General features: G+C 38.0%; 1 protein-coding gene and 1 pseudogene across 2 annotated transcripts in view; one reads left to right on the forward strand and one right to left on the reverse strand.

Moving 5' to 3' along the window:
• Positions 1-6,605, reverse strand: part of LOC306876880 (FHF complex subunit HOOK-interacting protein 1B-like) — a 29,818-nt gene extending 23,213 nt beyond the window's left edge. The window contains exon 1 of the mRNA XM_079428321.1: positions 6,305-6,605. The gene's annotated coding sequence lies outside the window, so the exon portion shown is untranslated. The remainder of the gene's footprint in view (positions 1-6,304) is intronic.
• A 685-nt stretch (positions 6,606-7,290) lies between these two features.
• Positions 7,291-17,105, forward strand: LOC306877427 (cyclic nucleotide-gated channel alpha-4-like; annotated as a pseudogene). Its single transcript has 11 exons — positions 7,291-7,412; positions 7,615-7,714; positions 8,109-8,215; positions 8,428-9,074; positions 10,129-10,300; positions 10,474-10,627; positions 14,724-15,332; positions 15,524-15,605; positions 15,768-16,125; positions 16,423-16,520; positions 16,872-17,105. The product of its transcript is annotated as a cyclic nucleotide-gated channel alpha-4-like (transcript).
• Positions 17,106-23,924: the final 6,819 nt, after the last annotated feature.

The following is a 23,924-nucleotide window of genomic DNA, read 5'->3' on the forward strand; positions in this document are numbered from 1 at the left end:
TTTTCAAAAAAGTCGCTAGGTTTGTCAGTATGTACCTTTTATGGGAAAAAAGCTTTCAAAAGGGTCTGAAAGTTGCTAAATATTGAGCTAAAGTCACGCTCATGTGTGTGAGACGCGGGAGCTAATGGCAGCGGGCGGTGGATATTGTTGCGGCCTGCCACAAATAAATCAACATATGGGAAACACTGGAGATTGTCTGTGGGAGTGTCGACAGTTCTTGAGCACACAGAACGAGCAGTACGAAACACGTAGGGCAAGGGAAGATTTTACACTAGTTAATCGATCGCGGATGGTTTCATTATCTCGGGCGGATAAAAACTTTTTTAGAGGTTATAGTAATAAAAACAAAAATGTGTCACCAAATATACTTGGGCAGCCGTTAATATACCTGGGAGGCCTGCCCAGGTAAAGTCCATGTATGGCAAACACTGATGTGCATAAACATGCACTCATAAGTCATTTATGCAAATGCATACTGCTTACTCTGGCTCATAAACACCAAGGCTCAACAGTAAGAAGAGAGGTTCAGGCCTTCCCTTGGTTGATCAAGTCATCAATTCATACATGTTTTTGCATTCAAAAACCGCTAGATGCACAGAACGGCATGAAATAGAATATAACATGAAGCTTGTCTGTAGGGGTGTAACGATACGCGTATCGTGTATCGAACGGTTCGCGGGCAGTTCCAAATGGAAGTGATCATCCCTATCCCCTTGGAGTGGGGACTTTGGAGTGAGCAGGGCAAATGCGTGCCATTATGTAGTCGTTTGGAATGCACTCGGTGAGAGCATAATTTCCTCATTATCTTCAGCTGGGATGTTCCTGTTACAACGCAGCACGGTGCCCGTCAGAAGATTCGCTGACTGACACCGGCATAAAAAAATATATATTTTACTTTTTAAAAAGTTTTATACATATAATTTTTTATATATTACATAGCATATTTTAAAAACATTTGAAAATATAAAATGTATGTTTATTTGCAACAAGTTATGCTAACAACAATAAAAATACATTTAAATAGCGACATCTGCTGACGAGCACCGTGCTGCGTTGTAACAGGAACATCCCAGCTGAAGATAATGAGGAAATTACGCTCTCTTCACCAAGTGCATTCCAAACGACTACATAATGGCACGCACGAGCCCTGCTCACTCCAAAGTCCCCACTCCAAGGGGATAGGGATGATCACTTCCATTTGGAATTGCCCGCGAACCGTTCGATACAATTACACGATACGCGTTTCGTTACACCCCTACTTGTCTTTAAAGTTGCCTTAAAATGCAATGTTTAGAGCTGAGGCTCTGAAAAAAATAGCTTGAACATTTTAAAATCAACTTAAATATTCTAACTTATATAATCAATAAAATACTTCAGCATGTCAGTAAATTAAGCATCTACCAAAATTAGAGTTTTGCATAATTTATGTGAAACAGTATGACACTGCTTACTGAATTTTCTGGAATATATGTTGCACTGGGTCAAAACTGCATTGTTGCCAGAAGAAAAAAAAAAAAAAAAAAAAAAAAAAACTTACAATAAGTTGCATTGGTGTATATAAGTCACATTCAGAAATCATCTAAAATACCATTAAATAAAAATTACTTACAAAATTATATATATTACTCTCCCTCACTCCACAACAAATCCTTTAAATTTAATGGTATTCAGAACAGAGAATAAATAAAAACTAAGTATAAAACAAAAAGAAATTAAAGTGGTATTCATTATCAACAATACGTATCATTAATGCCAAACTTAAACAAGATTTATTTAAAGTGAAAATAAATCTATCGCATGTGCAAGATGTGCCATACAAATAAATTTGGGCCTGCATAACACTCTCATTCACCACAAATGCAAATGTGCTTTGCGCATGTTTTATGTACTATACATTAGGGGTGTAACGGTACACAAATTTGACAGTTCGGTACGTACCTCGGTTTCAACGTCACGATTCGGTATGATTTCGGTACAGCAGGGGGAAAAACTTTTATTTTTATTTTTTTAATAAACGGTGGTTTACTGAACAAGTTGTTCTTTCTTTAAATACATTCAGTTATGGTTTAAATTTTCTTAGTGATAAAAATCTACCTCATCTTATGCTTAAAACTATAGGGAGCCCTTATAAAGTTACAATTAGGCCTAACGACTTAATCCAAGCTTAAATTTAATCACTATTTATTTTCAAATAAATGATCAACACTCAACTTTAAAAATAAATTGTGTGCAAACATGTAAATTGCACATAATGCAGTTTTTAAATGAACTTAATACAATTTCTAGGCTATTTGTAAAAATATATTCAATTACACACTGGCTGTCATAGCATGTTTCATAACAGATTAATTTAAACATAGGCTACATTAAATAAGACTAACAGGTTTAGTAAAATATAATGAGTATATAGTGTAATCTTTCGCTAAATGCTCCTCTCTAGACATTTCTCTAGTGAACTAACGAGCTGTGGACACTGATGACTTGCTGAGGTAAATTAAATGCTATGTGACAATTTTATTTCCATGTTGTTTTGCCGCTCTAGTCAATGCTTGTGTCAGGTTTATACTAGTGGTCGACCGAAATTGTTTTTTTGACAGCCAATGCCGATATCTTGGATAGCAGGGTGGCCCGTGGCCGATATTAAGCTGATATTATTTTATTTTAATTAATATTTAAGAAATTTTAAATAATTTGAAAATGGATTAAAAAAATAAGTGTGTAAAATAAACAATTATACTTTAGATCAGTGGATCTCAATTCCAGTCCTGGGGTCCTCCTGCTCTGCACATTTTGCATCATGTCTCCCTTATTTAACACACCTGATTGAGATCATTGGCTTGTTAGGGATGAGAGCCATGAACTGAACTAACGAACTGATGATCTCAATCAGGTGTGTTAAATAAGGGAGACATGCAAATTGTGCAGAGCAGGGGGTCCCCAGGACTGGAATTGAGAACCACTGCTTTATCTGACAAAGTATTTTTCACAAATAAATAAATTTTTAATAAAAATATAATTAACAAGGAAGTAAACACTGTAACCAACTCGGTATTCTGGAATGTTTGTGTGCATTGGGAATCATATTTTTTTCAAATAAAGCCAAGGTAACACTCATTTTACATACAGCACACAGTGAAAATTAGATGAATATGGCAGTGGGCAAAAGCATAAAGGCAGCATATTTTGAAATCACAAGTTTAAAGTTTGTCGTTCGCGTATCTACAGTAAAGCTGAACTCTCATCCTATCTGGATGCAATTCACACGGACCGACTGTCACGCAGAGAACACGCGATCATGCAGGTTACAAATGCACACTTTATAAGTTCTCACAGCTGGATTCGACTTGTCTGCAAGGTTTGCGAAATTAAATGTTCATTAGTCATTCAAAGATTTGTTTAAATGATATTAAATGCGCATTTGCTGAATGCTGAAGGCAAACGAGAAAGTATTATAATGTTTGCCTGTCTATTACTAATAATATAAATGCAATACTTTTTTGTATATCTTTTAATTCCTTTGTTTAACAGAAGACAGACTTCTATCCGTATCAGACAGAACTGAATGACGGCAGCGAACAAGAGGGAGAATGTGAGGGCTGTGTGCTCAAAAATAAAAGTCCCACCTCCAACGCATCGGCCAAACAGAAAAACTTATCGGCCGATGCCGATATTTGAAAAATGTCAGGTATCAGCCGATATATCGGTTGACCACTATACCAGCACGTTTCTGAACCGTCCCAGAAGTGGCTCTCCAAGGCGTTTTATACAGCGATCTGTCAATTCACAAAGACTGTCAAAACACCATTTATTATTTGAAAGTCCTGAAGAAAAAAATTAAAATACTGCATTCGTTCGGAAAATACATGTGTATCGAACCGAAAGACCTGTACCGAAATGGTTTGGTACGAATACCTGTACCCCTACTATACTTTAATTATTATAAATATCATATAAGTTCCAGCATGTTTTAGGTTAAAAAAAAAATTATAAATACTTATATATATATACTTATATATATATATATATATATATATATATATATATATATGTTTGTATTTGTTCATATAACAAAGTACATATCTAGTGAAATACAAATTTTGTACTTTTTTTTTTTTTAAATATAAAACACACACTGCTGCCAAATCAATTACAAAACAATTGTTATAGCAATGGCTTTGCATGTCGACCTATATTATAGTGCAAGAAAGGCTGTTTGAGAATGTGACAGAAGGGGAAAAGGGGTGGAGAGAAAAATAGAGAGAGAGAAAAGCAAATGGAGAGGGCTCTCTCTCTCTCTTATAGCCCTGAGAACAATGACTCATTAGCCAGGTGTCTGTCTTGGCAGCTCACAGGTAAAGTCTTAATGGTAGGTTAGCAGATCAGGAGCAGGTAAACATGCAAGTGTAATTACTAGATTCACATCAGTGCATTCTTTAAACTGATGAGGTGGACCTAACCTAATGGTTACGGATCTGTGCTGCTACCACCAAGTAAAAAGAAAAGGGTTTAATAAGATAACAGTTCTGCTCTTCAATAATCACTGTACCCTCAATCAAGACATTGCACAAAACACACTACCCCCAAAATATACAATAGTTTGCTTAAACAAGGCTGTTTTCTACTAGATTCACATTACTCTGAAAATCGGAGCCAAGGTTATTTAAAAGAAAGGACATCTGAAACGTGTCTTTGCCACCAAATGCTTATACTTCCTTATGATTCAAGTTTTAGGCCACGCATTTACTTTTCTTTTGGCATGCTTCATATTTATGCCAATTGAGGCAAAAATGGAAAAGGTGAATCATACGAAACTATAAATGACTAAATTCACTGGAATCCAACTAGAGAGTGTTGACCACTGATGGTTGGAAATAATAAGGAGAACAACAGAACAGAGCGAGAGAGAGAAAGAACAAGTGCAAGTTTGTTTGCACTTCAGGTCACATTCATTCCTTGGGTTATAATCATCAAGGGTTCAAAGTTCAGTCATTCTGACACTGAAATGAGTTTAGGACTGCTGCAGCATTTTCTGAAGGGAAATAAACCTGAACACAATGGATCAAAATGACTCCAGCAATTGTGTGTATGTGTCAACAGAGTTGGTGTAGACAGAAAGACAGACGAAGAGAGTCTGAAGTATATCTTCACTAGAGTAATCTTAGTGATGGTGTTATATGGTTTTATGGCACAGAAATGTTGCAAAAATGGGCTTTACACAGAATTTGTTACAATAACAAAGGATGGGAATCATCAATACTGTCTTAGATAAAAGTAATCAATAATTAGTAGCTGAGCGGAATCCCAGCACCTACACCTGAAATAATGAAATACTAAGCTAAAACCTGTTAAACATTGAATAATACACTATCAACAGAAGTAAGACTGAGAACCTACTAGAGGATCATTACTTTTCTGCAGAACTTCAAAAACTGCCATTATATCCTATTATAATCAATCCAGGAATACGGTCTACTCTCCCATTTATTGATAAAGACAGTAACTTCATGTATAGTCTTCATAAAAAGCTCAACAGGCTTTTATATGAGTGACATTTCAAATCAAACTAGCAGCTTCCATTGCTGCCACCCAGAATTGTAGCCATAATCATATTCATGAGAGACTGTTTTCAACCACACATCACATCTGTGTGAATAAACAATCATAATCAGACTTGTGGTTTGGCTCGTTTAAAAACAGGTTAGTATCAAAAGATAGACCACATGATTATATATGATTTGGACTGAAATAATGCACTATAATCCTCCCCTGCCCCACAGCCAAGTGTTGAGTTACTCAGGTTACACAACAACATAACAGTCCTTTTGAAGCCAGGGGTTCATCACTTATGACAACATAAACATTTTACAGGATAAAACTGGAACCACCACACCATTTACCATAATCATGCAGGTCAAAAGCCACTTATAACAGCACAGTAAAAAAACACGACAACAAAATCGCTTTAATAGTTCATACCAAGAAGCTGACCTACAAATAGCTAACCAGCTGTCAATCACATATTCAAGTTTATGCCAATGCAGCACCGTCTTTCTACACATTCAGTGCGAGTATGTGACTCTACACATTCAGTACGAGTAAGTTATGTGACTCTACACATTCAGTGCGAGTAAGTTATGTGACTCAGTCTACACATTCCCACGCAGTGATGTGTCGCTTTAAACACAAACTAGAAACCGAGCGATTACGAACCGTTACTCTATATGGTTATGTCAAGTGGATAACACAAGTCAAACCTAATTCTTGACGCTTTCAACATTAGCATGGTTTATAGAGTATAACTTACGCATATCGTCTTCCACAGCCAGTGATTTTTCTCGCCTCATCTGTGAGGAGTTACACCGTGAGCTCGCAACGGGTCAGATTTGATTTGACGCTGTCCGTTGAGCTCGCGAGCCGAGCGGTGACGAGACCACACAGCGCGATTCGACCGTTAAAACCTGAGCAAAAAAATACTTCCGCAAGCGAGTGCTGTTTTCCGCTTCGTCCTCCGCTGTAACCTGTCTATCCTGAAACAGCGAATCTCAGACTGTTAAACCTCTCCCTTCGTCCCGCAGCCATCTTTCTCAGATTCCACGGACACACCCACGCGTACGGGACGCTGTGACGTTACACCGGAGGGTGGCGGTCATTGGTTTGTAACCTTTAAGGGACGACGGTGCGTAATTAATATTCATGAGTTGACCACATGGCAGGTAAAATGCGTCCACCTCTGTACAGAACAAAAAAACCTTTGGTATAAATGCTGCCACCAAGTGGTAATATGATGTATTTTTCCTGCCTGATACAGTTAAAATCATTAAAAAAAAAAATCATTTTCAAAATGCTTTATTGATAATAAAGTACATACTATGCTTACTATTATACTGCATAATAAATAAAATAACCCAGCATGTGTTCTGTCCAATATTTACCCAGCACTGGGTTGTATTTAACCCAACATTTTTTAGAGTGTAGTATTCAAACATAATAGAGCTATTTTTTGAATTTGTAGCTGAAAGATTCAGGTTTTAGATACTTTATGGATCATTTATAGGCTACTGTTTTCCATTTCAGTTATCTTTGCTCAGCTACCCCACAGAGTTTGCAGAAATCTAACTGGTTCACACAGATTGCTGAGCCAGGAGGAAACTGCTTACCTGTGTTATATGGGCAGGGCTGCTTGTTGTTATGACGACACAGCTATGTGGTCAAACAATGGTTGTGTTTTCTTCATCTGTCTTGTAATGTTGTTATAAGCTTAGTTTCATATTTTCTTTGTAAATACTAAATATGAACACAAATCGCTGGGCAAGGCTTTTCACATGGCAACGCATGAACAAGAATGGTGAAGAGGAAGAGAATAAAGAACAAGAACCAAAAGGGAAGAAGAAAGAAGAGACTGCAAAATTATAATCGAGTTTTAATTCACATTTTTAGTTGTTAAATTTGCTACTGTAATATTATAATGTAAAAATTCTATGAAGTTTAAGTTTGACAACAAACCATTGCTCCAAATACACACACACAAACACAGTTCTTTGCCATTTTAAGGGGTTTGGATTAAAAATAGTACACTATACAAAAACACTAACACAAAATGTTGTAATCTTTCAGCTGGAAGGAATGGATAATTGATCCATCTGAAGTTTTATTATACATGGTTGCAAATTATGATACTCCCTATCTGCTACAACTGGGTCATCATAATATTCAGGTAGGAAAACACTGAGGTTTTACTGATTGGTGTTAAACTACATCTGTATATTTTTAATAAATCACTTTAATATTTTTATATATATATATATATATATATATATATATATATATATATATATATATATATATATATATATATATATATATATATATATATACCATTCATTATTAAATTTATAATTATTATATTTTTTACATAATTTTAGAAAAATATTGTAACTGAAATGACAACATTAACAAAGACACTAACATTTTAGCTCTTAAAATTATATAAAATTTGCAGATATAGGCCTATTTTGGATTTCAAGTCCTAAGAGTAGTTCATTACTCCAAGTCAATACAGGGAGACCTTGACATGAGAACTTGTTCAAATATCTGTGTATTGTTCAAAGGACATGCTTCTATGCAATTGAGGAGAAGTTTGTGGCAACATGGCTCACCTTGTATTATATCTGTGACTTGTTCTATGTGCTTGACACAGTTATTGGGTTTCGCACAGGTAAGTGTGCATCTTGTTTATTTATTTGTTTGTTTTGCCTATATATCTGCTTGTAGCCTACTTATTTAATTTTCAGCTTTGCTCCAATACAGATTGACATTTTGTCACTGTACAAATGAAAACTAACTAAAACAGCATTTGTGGTTCCTCAGATCGCCACTGGAAAACCTCAAAACTTCAATAATTTCATAAAAGGCTTTCCTCTTTTACAGGTTTTCTGGAGCAGGGTATCCTGGTGCGAGACCGTCCCTTTTAAAAAACACTTTACATGCGCTCCTCTCGCTTCAAGTGGGACATTGCCTCGCTATTGCCCACTGATCTGCTCTACCTGAAACTGGGGATCCACACACCTCTAGTTCGGGTCAACCGCTTCCTGCGAACGGGCCGTATGAATGAGTCCCTGGACCGCATGGAAACGCGCACATCCTATCCAAACACCTTCCGCGTCGCCAAACTCGTGCTGTATATTTTCGTGCGCATCTTGAACTCCTGCGTCTACTTCTCTCTGTCTAATTACATAGGCTTCGGTGCGGATCCAAGTCTATCCCAACATCTCCGACCCGGAATTTGCTGCCACGAGACGCCAGTACTTCTACTGCTTCTGGTTTTCCACTCTCATCCTCACCACAGTGGGTGGCACAGAAGAGTATCTGTTTTTGATCGCAGACATGTTGATCGCCGTGCTGGTGTTTGCTTCTGTCGTGGGGAGCACGGGGGACGTGATATCAAGCTTGCGTGATCGTGACAATGTGTTTTTTCCCAATCACGAACTGGTGAAGGGTTACCTGCGCAGCCGGCGCATCAGCAAAGAACTGCAGAAACGCGTCAACGACTGGTACCAGCATCTCCACATCAACAAGTGGGTCTTTCCGTTGTAGTGTGTCAGCCCAAACAGCAGAATTTAAAGACACTTAAGCAACATCTACCCTAGTAAAAAATAAATATACTATACTGTATTTAAAATACATTTATTTCATGCTATAATATACATTTACATATTTATGTGCTTAGCAAAATAGTCTGCAATTGCACTTGTGGTAGGCTACAGCCTACTAAATACTTATAGTCTGCTAAATTGGAACAACTAATTTTGTACTTAATGCACTTCAATTGTGCGGAAGTAGGCTAGTGCCGAAATCCAACTAAAGATATAGGCTACTGAAAATATTTGATTTTGCTAAAGTGGAACTATTGCAAGTATACTTTTGGTGCATATCTTGCATTTAAAGACTGATATATTTATTGAAAGGTTATACAGTCCTCATCAATAGTGACATTAAAACACATTTTAGGCCTAATATTAAGAAATGTGCATTGCACACAAATAGTGCTCCAAATAAAGATTCATTATATTTTTTATATCAGTAAGCCTCAACCGATACCAGTAAATAGGCCTAATAGATTTTAACTATTCGTAGTAAAGAAAAGATATAAGATATATAATATGTTTTTAAGAAATTAATACTTTTATTCAGCAAGATGCATTAAATTGACCAAAAGTCACAGTATACTTTTGTTACAAAAATTCTAATAAATGCTCTTAAAAAATAAAATTATGAAAGAGACTTCAATTTCAAATATTATTTTAAATAATAATAGTTCACAATGTTAACTTTTTACTGTAGTTTTTGATCAAATACGTAAATGCAGCCTTGGTGCGACTTCTTCCAAACAACAGCCTTATCACCCCAAAACTTTTGAAAAGTAGTGTAAATGTAAAAGATTGCTAAACTGCAAAAGAAAACAAAATATTACATCAAATGGCAACTGAAAAAAAAAACTGCTAGCTTTTCTCAGAACTAGTTTTAGCCATTTTCTTTCATAACATGAGATTAAATCCCTTAAAGCTGTTCCTCTCTCATTAATATGATCTAAAAAAAATCCATCCAAATCTTCTCATGTGTCTGGAACAGAAAGATCACACGGGAGAATGAGATTCTTCAGCATCTTCCAATCACACTTCAGAAAGCAATTTCTGTGAGCGTGCATCTGCCCACTCTGTCTAAAGTCACCATCTTTCAGAACTGTGAGAACAGTCTGCTGGAGCAGCTGGTACTTAAACTCACCCCACAGGTTAGAAAAAAGGTGGCACACCTGGACAGGATTAAGTCTAACACTAGAGCCAGTTGAACTGAGACTTGCATATATTTTACCTCAGAAATACTATGTTTATACTGTTGTCATTATTGGACAGTATCATTTGTTAGTAAATCATCCTAAACATACTCTAATCATTGCTATCCTCTTTAGGTGTATAGCCCAGGAGAGTATGTAAGAAGGTGGATGTAGGTCATGAGATGTACATCATTAAAGAGGGGAAGCTGGCAGTGGTTGCAGATGATGGAGTCACTCAGTTTGCTGTTCTGGGGGAAGGAAACTTCTTTGGAGAACTCAGTATCTTGAATATCAAAGGTAGGAAATGATAAAGATGAGTAAAGTATTCAGTATACATTTAGTATAATCACATTTCTCATATTCAATAACAACATACAGTATATCCATCATCATGGTGATGGCAAAAGATTTTATAATTTCCTTTCACAACAACAACTAAAATGCTTTTTATTGTTTTGTAAATATGAAAATTGTTCTCAAGACTTTCCTTTAAGGGCTTAGAAATAATAAATTACCTTCTTCCCTTCTTCGAAGAGATTACACTTTTTCCACAATGTTTAAATAAAATAATTACCTTTTTTTAAATGTATTTTTTGCAGTTGCAACCTTATTACTTTATTATTTTCTTTCTTTCATGAAAATGTCATGGAAAGAATGAGGACTGGACAGTAATTTATACAGAAAAAAATAATCCATACAATAAAACTGCTATTTGTTTTTCACAAAAAATCTTCCATCATTTGTGGCTGTGTTATGCAATATCATTTTGCTACGGAGAGCTTTTTGATGCCTGCTAGAGGTCTCAAATTTGATGCCTGCTACAGGTCTCAAAGTAGTTGGGACGGGGGCATGTTTACCATGGTGTAGCATCTCCTCTTCTTTTCAAAACTGGTTGAAGATGTCTGGGCATCGAGGTTTTGAGTTTCTAGAGTTTTGCTTTTGGAATTTGGCCCCATTATTGCCTGATATAGGTTTCCAGCTGCTGAAGAGTTTGTGGTCGTCTTTGACATATTTTTCGTTTGATGATGGGCCAAATGTTCTCTATAGGTGAAAGATCTGGACTAGAGGCAGTCCAATTCAGCACCCGGACTCTTCTACTACGAACCCATGCTGTTGTAATAGCTGCAGTATGTGGTTTATATTGTCCTGCTGAAATATACGTCATCTGGAGAGGAGCATATGTTGCTCTAAACCTTTATATACCTTTAAGCATTCATAGTGCCTTTCAAAACATGCAAGCTGCCCATTGTTAGTTAATTTATTGTCCTTGTATTAAAATACAACGAAATTACAGTGCAACTCCCCTTAGTGCAATTTAGAAACACATAATACAACGTTAAAAACAAAGACATTTCATAATAGGTTACTACAATAAAAAAGTATACAAAATATAAAAATAAATAAATAACTATATCAGCATAACCATAAATAAATAATTCATTCATTGGATTATTTAGTGATCTTATGGCCCATGGGAAGAAACTGTCCCTGAGTCTAGAGGTTCGAGTCTTTATCGATCTGAAGCTCCTACCTGAGGGCAACAGGTCAAATATATGGTGGGCTGGATGGGAGTAGTCTGATATAATGGACCCGGCCCTCTTGAGGCACCGGGTGCTGGAGATCTCCTCCAGGGAGGGCAGAGGGCAACCGATGATCTTTTGAGCTGAGTTTATGACCCTCTGCAACCTTTGTTCCAACTCACTTTTCCTGAGTACTCTCAGAAAGTGAAGGAGCTGCTGGGCCTTCTTTGTCAGTGCTGAGATGTTGATGGTCCAGGAAAGAGTCTCTGAAATATGTACTCCAAGGAACTTAAAAGGCGTGACTCTCTCTACACAATCTCCATTTATGTAGATTTATGTTTTTCCTAAAGTCAATGATGACCTCCTTTGTTTTTGTGGTGTTTAACTGAAGATGATTTACTGTGCACCAATCTATTAGATGACACACCTCTTCTCTGTATGCCATCTCATCCCCTCCTGAAATAAGACCGACCACTGTCGTATCATCTGTAAATTTTATAATTTTGTTTGTCAGGTGGATTGAAACACAGTCGTAAGTATAGAGAGTGTACAGGAGTGGGCTCAGCACACAGCACTGGGGTGAGCTGGTGCTGAGTGTGAGGGAGGAGGATACATGAGAGCCAAATTTTACAGTTTGCGGTCTATTTGTTAAGAAGTCCTTTATCCAGGCACAAGTAGAAGGTGGAAGTTGCAGATCCAGTAATTTATTGATCAGGATATCAGTAATGATGGTGTTAAAGGCTGAACTATAGTCTATGAAAAGCAGCCTTACATAGTTTCCTGCATGCTTTTGGTTTGGGAAAATTTGAAGATGTTTTTTAACAGTGACGTTCTCGGTGCAGAATGAGATGTATCCCTTGGACAGCATGTGTGTATTCTTCCAGGTCCTGATTTTCAAAAACACTCCACTCCATACTAATAAAACAGTCTTGTAGCTGTGAGAGAACATTATCCGGCCAAGTGCTGATCAGTCTTCTGATGGGCTTTGTTTGTCTCCTACGAGGGGTGTAGGCTGGTATAAGTGCCCTGTATGCTTGCTTAATGTTGCAATATACATGATATAATATGCTCTTCTCTCTGGTGGCACACTTCACATATTGTGTGAAATTTGGAAGAACAATCCTTAGGCATGCCTGATTGAAATCACCAGCTATTATATGCATCCCATCCGGATGAGCCTGCTGCTGTGTACTTATTTTGTCATGGAGATGAGAGAGAGCTAAGCTAACATTAGCATCTGGAGGTATGTAAACTGCAGTTTAATTAGGTAAGTAATAAGGACGGCAGCTGACAGCCAATGCTTCGAGCTCTGGGGAGCTATAATTCGACTCTGTGAACACCAGTCATTGTTAACGTATATGCACAGTCCACCTCCTCTGCCCTTACCCGAGTCTTTGTTGCGGTCCAGGCGATAGAGAGTGCGTCCCGCTAGCTGCAACGCTGCCTCAGGAATAGCGGGATGAAGCCAGGATTCAGTCACTATCATAGTGCTACAGTCGCGGACAAAGGGGTGAGTCGCACTTCGTAACTCCAATTCATTCATTTTGTGTGCAATGGATCTGACATTAGCCAGAAAGAGGCTCGGGAGTGGAGGTCTATGAGGCTGCTTCCGTAGCCGAGCTAGCAGACCAGCTCGGTATCCCCGCTTTTCTTTTCTGTCTCTCCGCCGTCTATGCTGCTTATTTTTGCCTCCCACAATCCACATAGAGCCCGGTGTTTTTGCTATGTCGGACAGAATGTTGTGTGAATGTTGGTAGTTCCTCGTTACAGGGATGCTGCATGTTAATCCAAAATTAATTCAGTCCAAACGACTGTACGATACTTGAGCTCGGCACAGCTTACAAGAAAGAAAATACACTGAACACACCAAAAAACATACTATAAAACACTGGAGGAGAGAGCCAAGAGCCACTGCACACTTGTGCGCTGCCATCTTGTGCCATATGCATTTATGCACCCCCATACCATCAGAGATACTGGCTTTTGAACTGAACGCTGATGACACGCTGGAAGGTTTCCCTCCTCTTTAAGACACGGCATCCGTGATTTCCAACAAGAATGTCAAATTTGCATAGAACACTTTTCCACTTTGAAACAGGCCATTTTAAATGAGCCTTGGCCCACAGTTCTTTTTGCATGATAGAGATTTAGTGGCCATCTGCAGATGGCATGGCAGATTGTGTTTCCCGACAGTGGTTTCTGGAAGTATTCCTGGGCCTATTTAGTAATGTCAATAACAGAATCATACCGATGAGTGATGCAGTGTCATCTGAGGGCCCGAAGACTGTGGGCATGCAACAAAGGTATTCGGTCTTGTCCCTTACGCACAACGATTTCTCCAGTTTCTGTGAATCTTTTGATGATGTTATGCACTGTAGATTATGAGATTTGCAAATCCTTTGCAATTTGACATTGAGGAACGTTGTTTTTAAAGTATTCCACAATCTTTTTACATACTCTTTCACAGATTGTAGAGCCTCTGCCCATCTTTACTTCTGAGAGACTCTGCCTCGCTAAGACATCCCTTTTATAGCTAATCATATTACAGACCTGATGTCAATTAACTTAATTAGTTGCTAGATGTTCTCCCAGCTGAATCTTATCAAAATTTCTTGCCTTTTCAGCCCTTTGTTGCCCCTGTGCCAACTTTTTTGAGACCTGTAGCAGGCATCAAATTTGAAATGAGCTCATTTAGTGTATAGAAGTGTAAAATTTCTCTGTTTAAACATTTGTTATGTTCTCTATAATAAAATATTGGCTCATGTGATTTGAAAGTCTTTTAGTTTTCATTTTATACAAAATTTAAAAATGTCCCAACATTTCTGAACTTCGGGTTATGACAGAAATTCATCCTAATTCTCATTAATACACGGGTAACAAATCAGGAAATAGAAGAACAGCCAACATTCGCAGCATTGGTTACTCAGATCTCTTCAGCCTATTGAAAGAGGACCTGACTGAAACACTTCTCGAGTACCCTGCAGCCAACGCCTGTTGGAGGAGAAGGGTCGTCAGATCCTGACAAAGATGGGGATGCTGGAAGAGACAGACGAAAGGGAGGGAGAGGTGGAGAAAACGGAGGACAAAGTGAAGCGCTTAGAGGCCAGACTAGAGGCCCTGCAGACCAAACTGGCTCGGCTGATAGCTGAACTGGAGTCTACTGCCTGAAAAATGATGCAAAGAGTGGAACAACTGGAACTGTAGACTGAAGGATGGGAAGGCATTGTGGCCGAGGGTGCACAGGGAGAAACAAAAGAGCGGGAAAGGGTAAAAGAGAGGGAGATTGGGGATGGGGAAGGAGAAGAAGAAGGGGAAAGGGAGAAGGAAGATGAAGAGGAGCCAGTAGTGGAAGGAGAGAGAGGAGAGGAAAGCTTGGGAGAAAAGGAAAATAATGTAGAAGGGAATGAGAAAAGTGAGGAGAAAGAAGAGACGGGGGAAGAGCTAATAAAGACAGAAACACTGGATAAGAAAAGAGATGAAATGTAAGTAGAGGATATATGTAAAATATACAAATATATGTAAAATATACCGTTTAAATGTTTGGGGTACATTTATAAATCATGGATGCATTAAAATAATCAAAAGTGACAGTAAAGCCATTTAGAATGTTGCAAAAGATTTCTATTTCAAATAAATAATTCTGCTAAAAAATCCACTTGTTGGATTTTGTCAGATTTTTAAGGACGACCTCTGTGACCCCTACTGGTCTGTATGAATATCTGGTCATGCCCTATGGTCTGGTCAACGCCCCCTCCGTATTTCAAGACTTTATGCATGAGGTGCTCCGGGAGTATCTCCACAAATTCGTGTTGGTCTACATAGATGACATCCTCATCTACTCCCGGAGCATGGCCGAACATCGCCACCACGTTGCGGAGGTCCTGCAATGCCTGAGAGACTTCAATCTATTCCTCAAGGCAGAGAAGTGCTCTTTCCATCAGTCCTCAGTGCAGTTCCTTGGATATAACATCGACAGCGGTGGCATCCAGATGGACGAGGGGAAGGTGGACGCCATTCGTAAATGGCCCACTCCTGACACCATTAAAGAGCTCCAATGTTTCCTGGAGTTCTCCAACTTTTACCGCCGCTTCATCCATAATTACAGCTCCATCACCAGCCCACTGACCAACCTGCTCCGCAACAAATCCTGGACCCCAGCCGCCACTGAAGCCTTTGAAATGCTCAAAGAAGCATTTACGAACGCCCCAGTCCTTGTAAACCCAGACCCCAAGAAACCATTCATTGTGGATGTCGATGCATCTACCTCAGGAGTTGGTGCCATACTTTCCCAGCAGCAGGGGACGCCAACTAAACTCCATCCATGTGCCTTCTTCTCTCGCAAGCTCAGCCCGGCGAAACAAAACTACGATATAGGTAACAGAGAACTTCTCGCCATTAAATTGGCCCTAGAAGAGTGGAGGCTTTGGTTGGAGGGTGCACAACACCCCTTCACAGTTCTCACTGATCACAAGAACCTACAATATCTGAGAGAGGCCAAGAGACTGAACCCTCGTCAAGCCTGATGGACCCTCTTTTTCACACGCTTTAACTTCACGATTACTTACCGTCCAGGTCCTAGGAATGTCAAGGCCGATGCCCTGTCTCACCTCTATGACTCCAAGGAAGAAACTAGTGAAGAACCTGAATCCATCATCCCCGAGAAGCTCATTGTAAGTCCCATTCAGTGAAATTCAAGTCCGTTCACCCGACGCTGCTCACCACCATCTTCAGCGAGCAGTGTGTAGGCGCAAAATGACAGCCGACCTTCGAAGATCCGAAGCTCCCAGTACCAACCTGGACAGAAGGTCTGGCTGTCAACCAGGGACATCAGGATGCGCCTACCCTGCAAGAAATTAAGTCCCAGATTTGTTGGCCCCTTCACCATAGTCAAGCAAGTCAACCCAGTCACTTACCAGCTTCAGCTTCCCCCTCAGTACAGGATTCCCCCCACATTCCATGTTTCACTGCTTAAACCTTACCACTCTCCTGTTTCTCCCCCAACAGAGCCTGGCCCGACGGAGGAACCCCCTCTCCCATTGATCCTGGAAGAAGGCGCCATCTACCAAGTCAAGGAGATCTTGGACTCCCGACGCCGTGGTGGTCGGCTGGAGTACCTTGTAGACTGGGAGGGCTATGGCCCAGAAGAGAGATCATGGGTTCCCAAAGATGATGTTCTTGATCCTGTCTTACTTGAAGAGTTCTATGCCAGCCATCCGGAACGTCCAGCACCCAGAGAGAGAGGTAGACCACCATGACGTCGGGTTCCTCGGCCCTCGGGAGCGGGCCGTGGAGAGGGGGGGTAGTGTCACAGATCTGCCAGGCTCTGTCACCAACCAATCACAGCGCACTCCCTCACCAGAGTACTGATCACACGCACCTGCACATCATTGTACCACTCATTAGCCATGCCATAAAGACACACACCTCACAGCACTCAGTGTCCGGTCTCGTTCATGCGAAGAGGACTGCCATAGCTATCACAGCTCTATGCCTACTACTTACCTCCTTGTCTACTTACCTGCAGTGTCTCCTTCCGAGTGTGTTCTCCAGCTATCCCCAGTCAGTCTGCTCCTGTGTTCTGTCCCAGTCTGCCATCTTGGTGAGGTGTGCGTCCAGTTTGTGTCCCAAGTTTCCTGTAAAAAGAAGATACTCAAGTTAACACTTCTCCAGATTACCAAAACCTCCAGGTTCACCACTCACCTGTCTCACTCCTTGTTGCTCAGCTCATTGTCAGTAAATACCTGTCAATTCATCTCTTTCGCCATCTGAGTCCTACTTCTGTAACACCAATTTTCCATCACAGGAATAAATTACATTTTAAAATATATTAAAACAGTTATATTGTAATAATATTGCACAATATTACTTTATATTTGATCAAACAAATGGAGCCTTGATGAGCAGAAGAGACTTCTGTCAAAATCATTTAAAAACACTTAAATGTTTGAACAGTATAGTGTATATCAGTGTACCATACTATGAATTTGATCAAATTGTGGCATATAGATACAAAAGTTATGTCATGAGTGCAGTTTCATGAGATACATTAAAGGAAAGTTAATTACACTTTAAGAGCATTGTTTTTATTATTTAACAAAAAGAAAATATTAATAGTTTTATATATAATAATGTAATCATTATAACGATTGTATCAATTATAACGCAACTGTTAGCGTTGCTTAGTTGCAGATGTGAAACTCTATCGGGGCGCTAGGTGGCAGCACATACGCCACTTTTCACAGTTACCAGAGGACGTCAGTTTGGAGGTCATTTGTCTCATACAGCTGTGGTATTAAGATTTTTAGGTTGTTTTTCTTCATTAAAAAACAATTCCACAGAGGAACAATAGAGAGAACTTCAACAACTGTATAGTCCACCCAAAAGAGTCCTGTGGCCCAACTTAATGTCAGAGCTATTGCTGGGCCTGGTTTTAATGTTGTGAAATTTACTACCATGCAGAGTTCATTGTTAGTTAGTCTTCTTACCACATTCTTGTGTTTTGGTAAAGAAAATTACAAGAATGTAGGAAGTCTGGATTCTATGGATTCAGTGCTTTTTATCTTTGCTCAGTGTGCATCTGTGACTGCAAACTCCATTGGAACAGGAAGCTATCAGCAATCAATATACTGCAGTGCAGTTTATTATCATCTCGCCATTCTTAATTAAGTCTGGTAATGTTCTTCTTCAATTAAGCAACAAATTAAGAATACTAATTCACATTGGCTCAAGCAAATTATTATGCATGCCTAAATATATTATCCTTTTAAACTGTTAGTATTGACATGACTTTCAACTGAGTTCATTGGTACCATGAATTGCGAAAGCCCACTCTCCCACTCCTGCTTTGGGCTGACATTCTGATGAAATCCTCAGAGAGTAAGTGTGTTTGTTTTGAACACATCACAGAGCATGTGCATGTCTTATCTTGCTTAATGACAATTCAAGTGATATCAAATAAAGAAACAGCTTCTTCTTCTCTCTGTTTGTCTCTCTGTGTGGTGGTGGGGTATCAGGGCCTGTCTCAACTACACTCCTGCGCCGGGTCCTGCTGTGGTAGCAAATTACTGGGCCTACCACTGGGTGTATAGTGTTACCCACTAGTGGTGATCACTGTTGTCCTCAGGTTTGTCTCGGCTGCAAAAAAGCAAAATAAGAAGTTGAATTGCTCTTATAACTAAAACAGGTAAATAAATAACCTAATTGAAATAAATGATTAGCAGAAAATGTACTATCTGCTTTATTTTTAAAGTAAAAAGGACACAACCATTCGTTACTTGTAATGTAAAAGGCTTCCGGTTTCATTTGCTTACAGTTATTTTACCAGTTAAGATTCTTTATATTAAAAACTGATATGTCATCATGTGAATTTTATTCATTATCACAACCATAAACACACTGGTTTTCTAATAGCTTCACAGTTTACTGCACTTTATTCTTCTAGTTCGGCCTATAGTGGCTAATAAATCAGAAGTTTCGCACATTAAAAAAAAAAAAAAAGAAGCTTACTTCCAAAATAAGGTGGACTACGTTAGAATGCATTCATAGTATTCCTTACATAATGAATGACTTTTGAACAACAACATTTATAATATAACACTAAAAATCGATTTGTACTTCTTCCCACACCAAAGAGGAAAAAAATGACATATTCAAATTAGATGAATTCAATATATTCATACATCTCAGTGAGATTTCGCAGGTGTTTGAGATACAAGCGTAAATGTTGCCGTTATTGCTGTAGATGCCCAGATGTTCACTGCCAAAGGAGGCTTGATATCCAATAAAACTACAATTACAACAGGAGACGCAAAACCGTGGAAAAGAATGTCAAGCAAGAAAAAATTCCCAACCTGTCCATAGAATAGAAATAATAGATAGCGTCATATCATGTTGTATCTTCAGTTTTGGCTGATGGTATGCACTCCAGGTGTTCGTTTTACTCTCTGAACGTAACTGACCACTCACTTTAGCCATATGATTAATTTTGCAGCCGTCAATCACAATCTGTCATGGATTATGTCAATTTAAAGCGCGTAATTCTACATCAACAACCCGAAAAACAAAGCGGCCTTGCGCAACACAGACTAGAGCAGATGGCACGTAATTGCCTTGAGGTGGAAACTGGGCGTCCATTTTACAGGTCTCGCGGGACTCGGTTGCAGTTCTCCTGTGAAAATACAGGTGCATTTGTTTTTGTTTATCTTTCTCTCTAATCAAAGTATTGCCATAATCATTGGAAACCTGTCAGTTTAGGGTGTCATAATTCACACCGAGGGACATCAATTCAAGCGCCACTTATAATGGGGACTTGTGGGCAAACCTGGGACGGTTAACCCTCTTCATAAACACCTCTCTGTGATAGATGCATCATCTGCTCCTCAGATTGGAGCAGGAGATCTCTTTAAATAGCCAATTGCAAGTTGTGATCATAACAGCAGCCAGAGCCACAATGGAGCAGGTGTGCAAATGCTTCAAAATGAATTTTACCCAGCATATACACAGCTTTGGAGGTGTAATATGTTCTGTAATTTCATTTATATATGTGCAGTTCTGAACTGATTGGCAAGTTTGCGGATGTGCATCTGCTGCTAAGACAGATAGGAGGAAATAACTTTTCTGGACTTGATCTTACTAAAGTACAGTTTTACCATGGTGCATGAACATTCTCATATCAGGTGTTTGTCTGCTTGTTTACCCTTTGTGGTGGATTGTGCGTTTTGTTATGTATAACCGGTTCCACGGCATTTCCCAGTAATTAATTATCTAAGCAGGGACACGCAACTGACACTCAGGGGAGGATGACAGAAGCTTTTAAACAAATCCCTGCGCTTCTCTACTTGGCTGTCTGTCATCTTCAACATTCACGGACTGCATCTGTGCACCTTCCCAAATGCCAGAGTATGTGTCTTTCTGGCATTTCACAACCATACTGCTTCCAGATCCCTGGCACTCTTTCAAGCAGCTTCCACACATACAGCCATTTGCAGTGGCCAAACAACCGGAAGTCATTCATTTTCAATGAAAGTTGGCGATTTATGGTGACATGATCGACAGCGACTGTTGGTGATATAATTTGAATTTCAAAGTCCCCATCTATTAAGGCAAGTCAGCTCACTCAGCAGCCCTTTTGGCAACACCCTCTGTGAGGTTTTTTCTTTCTGGGCTAGTGCGGCTTCTCTCTACGGAAGCATATTTCTATCACATACGAAAACTAAATATGTTTTGGTAAATCATAATTTTGACAGAAAGTTAAAATTATGACACAAGTCATAAGATTAAAAGTAATAATTATGACATAAAAACTTGATTATGACATCATAAGACAAATTGAAATAATGAGATAAAAAGTCATAATTATGCCAAAGTTAAGGTAAAAAATAGGACTGCTTCATGTCAGATAAAAGGCATAATTAAGACAAACTGAGACAGATAAAAAGCTATAATTGTGACAAAATTGAGATAAAAAAACTAATGCTGTCAAACTATTAATCGCAATTAATTGCATCCAAAATAAGTTTTTGTTTACATAATGTATGTGTGTGTACTGTGTATATGCATTATGTATATATAAATATATAAATACACACATATACAGTATATATTTTGAAAATATTTACATGTATATATTTATATTCATATAATTTATATTATATATAAATATTTTTAATATATAAACAACATATTTCTTTTAAATATATACATGCATGTGTGTGTATTTATATATACATAATACATATACACAGTACACACACATATATTACATAAACTTTTTACATAAACATATATTACATTTGCTCTTTTGTTGGTTTTGATTGCTTCTTATGTCCTGATTTGTAAGTCGCTTTGGATAAAAGCGTCTGCTAAATGACTAAATAAATAAACTAAATCAAATAAACAAAAACCTTTATTTTAGATGCGATTAATCGTTTGACAGCACTAATAAAAACTAATCAGGGAAAATTAGGTGATTAAAAAGTGAATTATTAAATAAAAAATCATAACTAAGACAATTAAGTTGAAACTGAAACCATAACTATCACATAAGTAAAAACTGAGATGCAAGTCGAAATGATGAGATAAAAAGTTATAAATATGACCAAAAAAGTCACAATAATGAAATAAAAGTCAGTTATGACAAAGTTGAAATTATGTGATTAAAAAGCTAATTATTCTATAAAAAGACATAATTATACAACATTCATAATCATGACAAAGTCATAGTTATTGCATAAATCATTTTTGCTTTTTTATATTATAATTTCAACCTTTTATGTCATATAAGCATGATTTTCCAAAGCATGATTTTTCTTCTTATTTTTGTTTTTATTATTATTGCATTGTATTGTATTTGACTTTATTTTATTTTGTATTGTATTGTATTTGACTTTATTTTATTTTATTTATTTTTATTTTTTTTAGTAGAAATGGGCTTCAATGTTGATCACAGACATAATATAATTGATTTAATAAATAAAAAATTGCTTCAAAAATCCCTAATTCCATTAAGCTACAGCACATGTTGAATCAACAGGGCTGGCTGTCCAAGCCTAGTGTGCTTTCCTCCAACTGAATATGCAGAAACCTGGCTCAGGTGGTCAATTTAAAGATGAATGGCTCAGAGATGCCGCAAGGAATGCACCGGAAATGGGATAGGGCATGAATTCCAAACAAGCTCTGTGGAGATTGGCGGTGCTGTATAATACCTTTCTCTTTTTTATCAAACTAATAAATTACAGCCCATCTCTCTGATAACTAGAAAGAGAAAGTGCTCGATTTAGACCCCAGATGTGACCCAGGGTTACCTGGCAACTGGACAAACTCAGGAAGAGGAAGAAGAAAAAACTATAACATTGAGATATCATTGGCTGGTTAAAGAAAAAAAGAAACAGAGTGGGAGAGAGAAAAGTAAGTACACAGAAATGACCTTTCCGATTCACGACAACCTTCTCTAGCTGACATTTCTGTACATCAAATGAGACAGATTTAAATATGTGCCGTTTTTACATAACAATATGGTTATATTGTCTAACATTTTATTTCCAAAGTCCACTGCAAATTATCCTGTTCCTATCCTATCTTATTTAAATCATATCAGTACTTTAACATGTGCAAGTGAAAATGTATAATTTTTTATATTCCTTTCCTTTTCCCCTGTTTCTCCCCTCTCAAAAAGGCATTACAGTATTTAGTGCTGTTCATATCCACTGGTGCATGTTTAGTTATGCCAGAAATTGCAGCTTCGAGAATAGAAAAGCTCTCCAAACATGCAAGCTGAAGTCCACTGCTATTTTTTATTATAATATTATTTTAATAATATAAAAATATTATTTATAACTATTATTTAATATTATGTTTTAATAATAATTTAATTCATATATATTTAAAAATAATATCTAATATTCACTAAAAATAAATTAGTTTAATTATATACAGTGGGTACGGAAAGTATTCAGACCCCCTTAATTTTTCACTCTTTGTTATATTGCAGCCATTTGCTAAAATCATTTAAGTTCATTTTTTTCCTCATTAATGTACACACAGTACCCCATATTGACAGAAAAACACAGAATTGTTGACATTTTTGAAAATTTATTAAAAAAGAAAAACTGAAATATCACATGGTCCTAAGTATTCAGACCCTTTGCTGTGACACTCATATATTTAACTCAGATGCTGTCCATTTCTTCGGATCATCCTTGAGATGGTTCTACACCTTCATTTGAGTCCAGTTGTGTTTGATTATACTGACTGGACTTAATTAGGAAAGCCACACACCTGTCTATATAAGACCTTACAGCTCACAGTGCATGTCAGAGCAAATGAGAATCATGAGGTCAAAAGGAACTGCCTGAAGAGCTCAGAGACACAATTGTGGCAAGGCACAGATCTGGCCAAGGTTACAAAAAAAATTCTGCTGCACTTAAGGTTCCTAAGAGCACAATGGCATCCATAATCCTTAAATGGATGACGTTTGGGATGACCAGAACCCTTCTTAGAGTACAGGGATATCCTGGACGAAAACCTTCTCCAGAGTGCTCAGGACCTCAGACTGGGCCGAAGGTTTACCTTCCAAC

Source organism: Barbus barbus (assembly GCF_936440315.1).
Source record: "Barbus barbus genome assembly, chromosome: 11".
In the NCBI taxonomy this organism is placed as follows: Eukaryota; Metazoa; Chordata; class Actinopteri; order Cypriniformes; family Cyprinidae; genus Barbus; species Barbus barbus.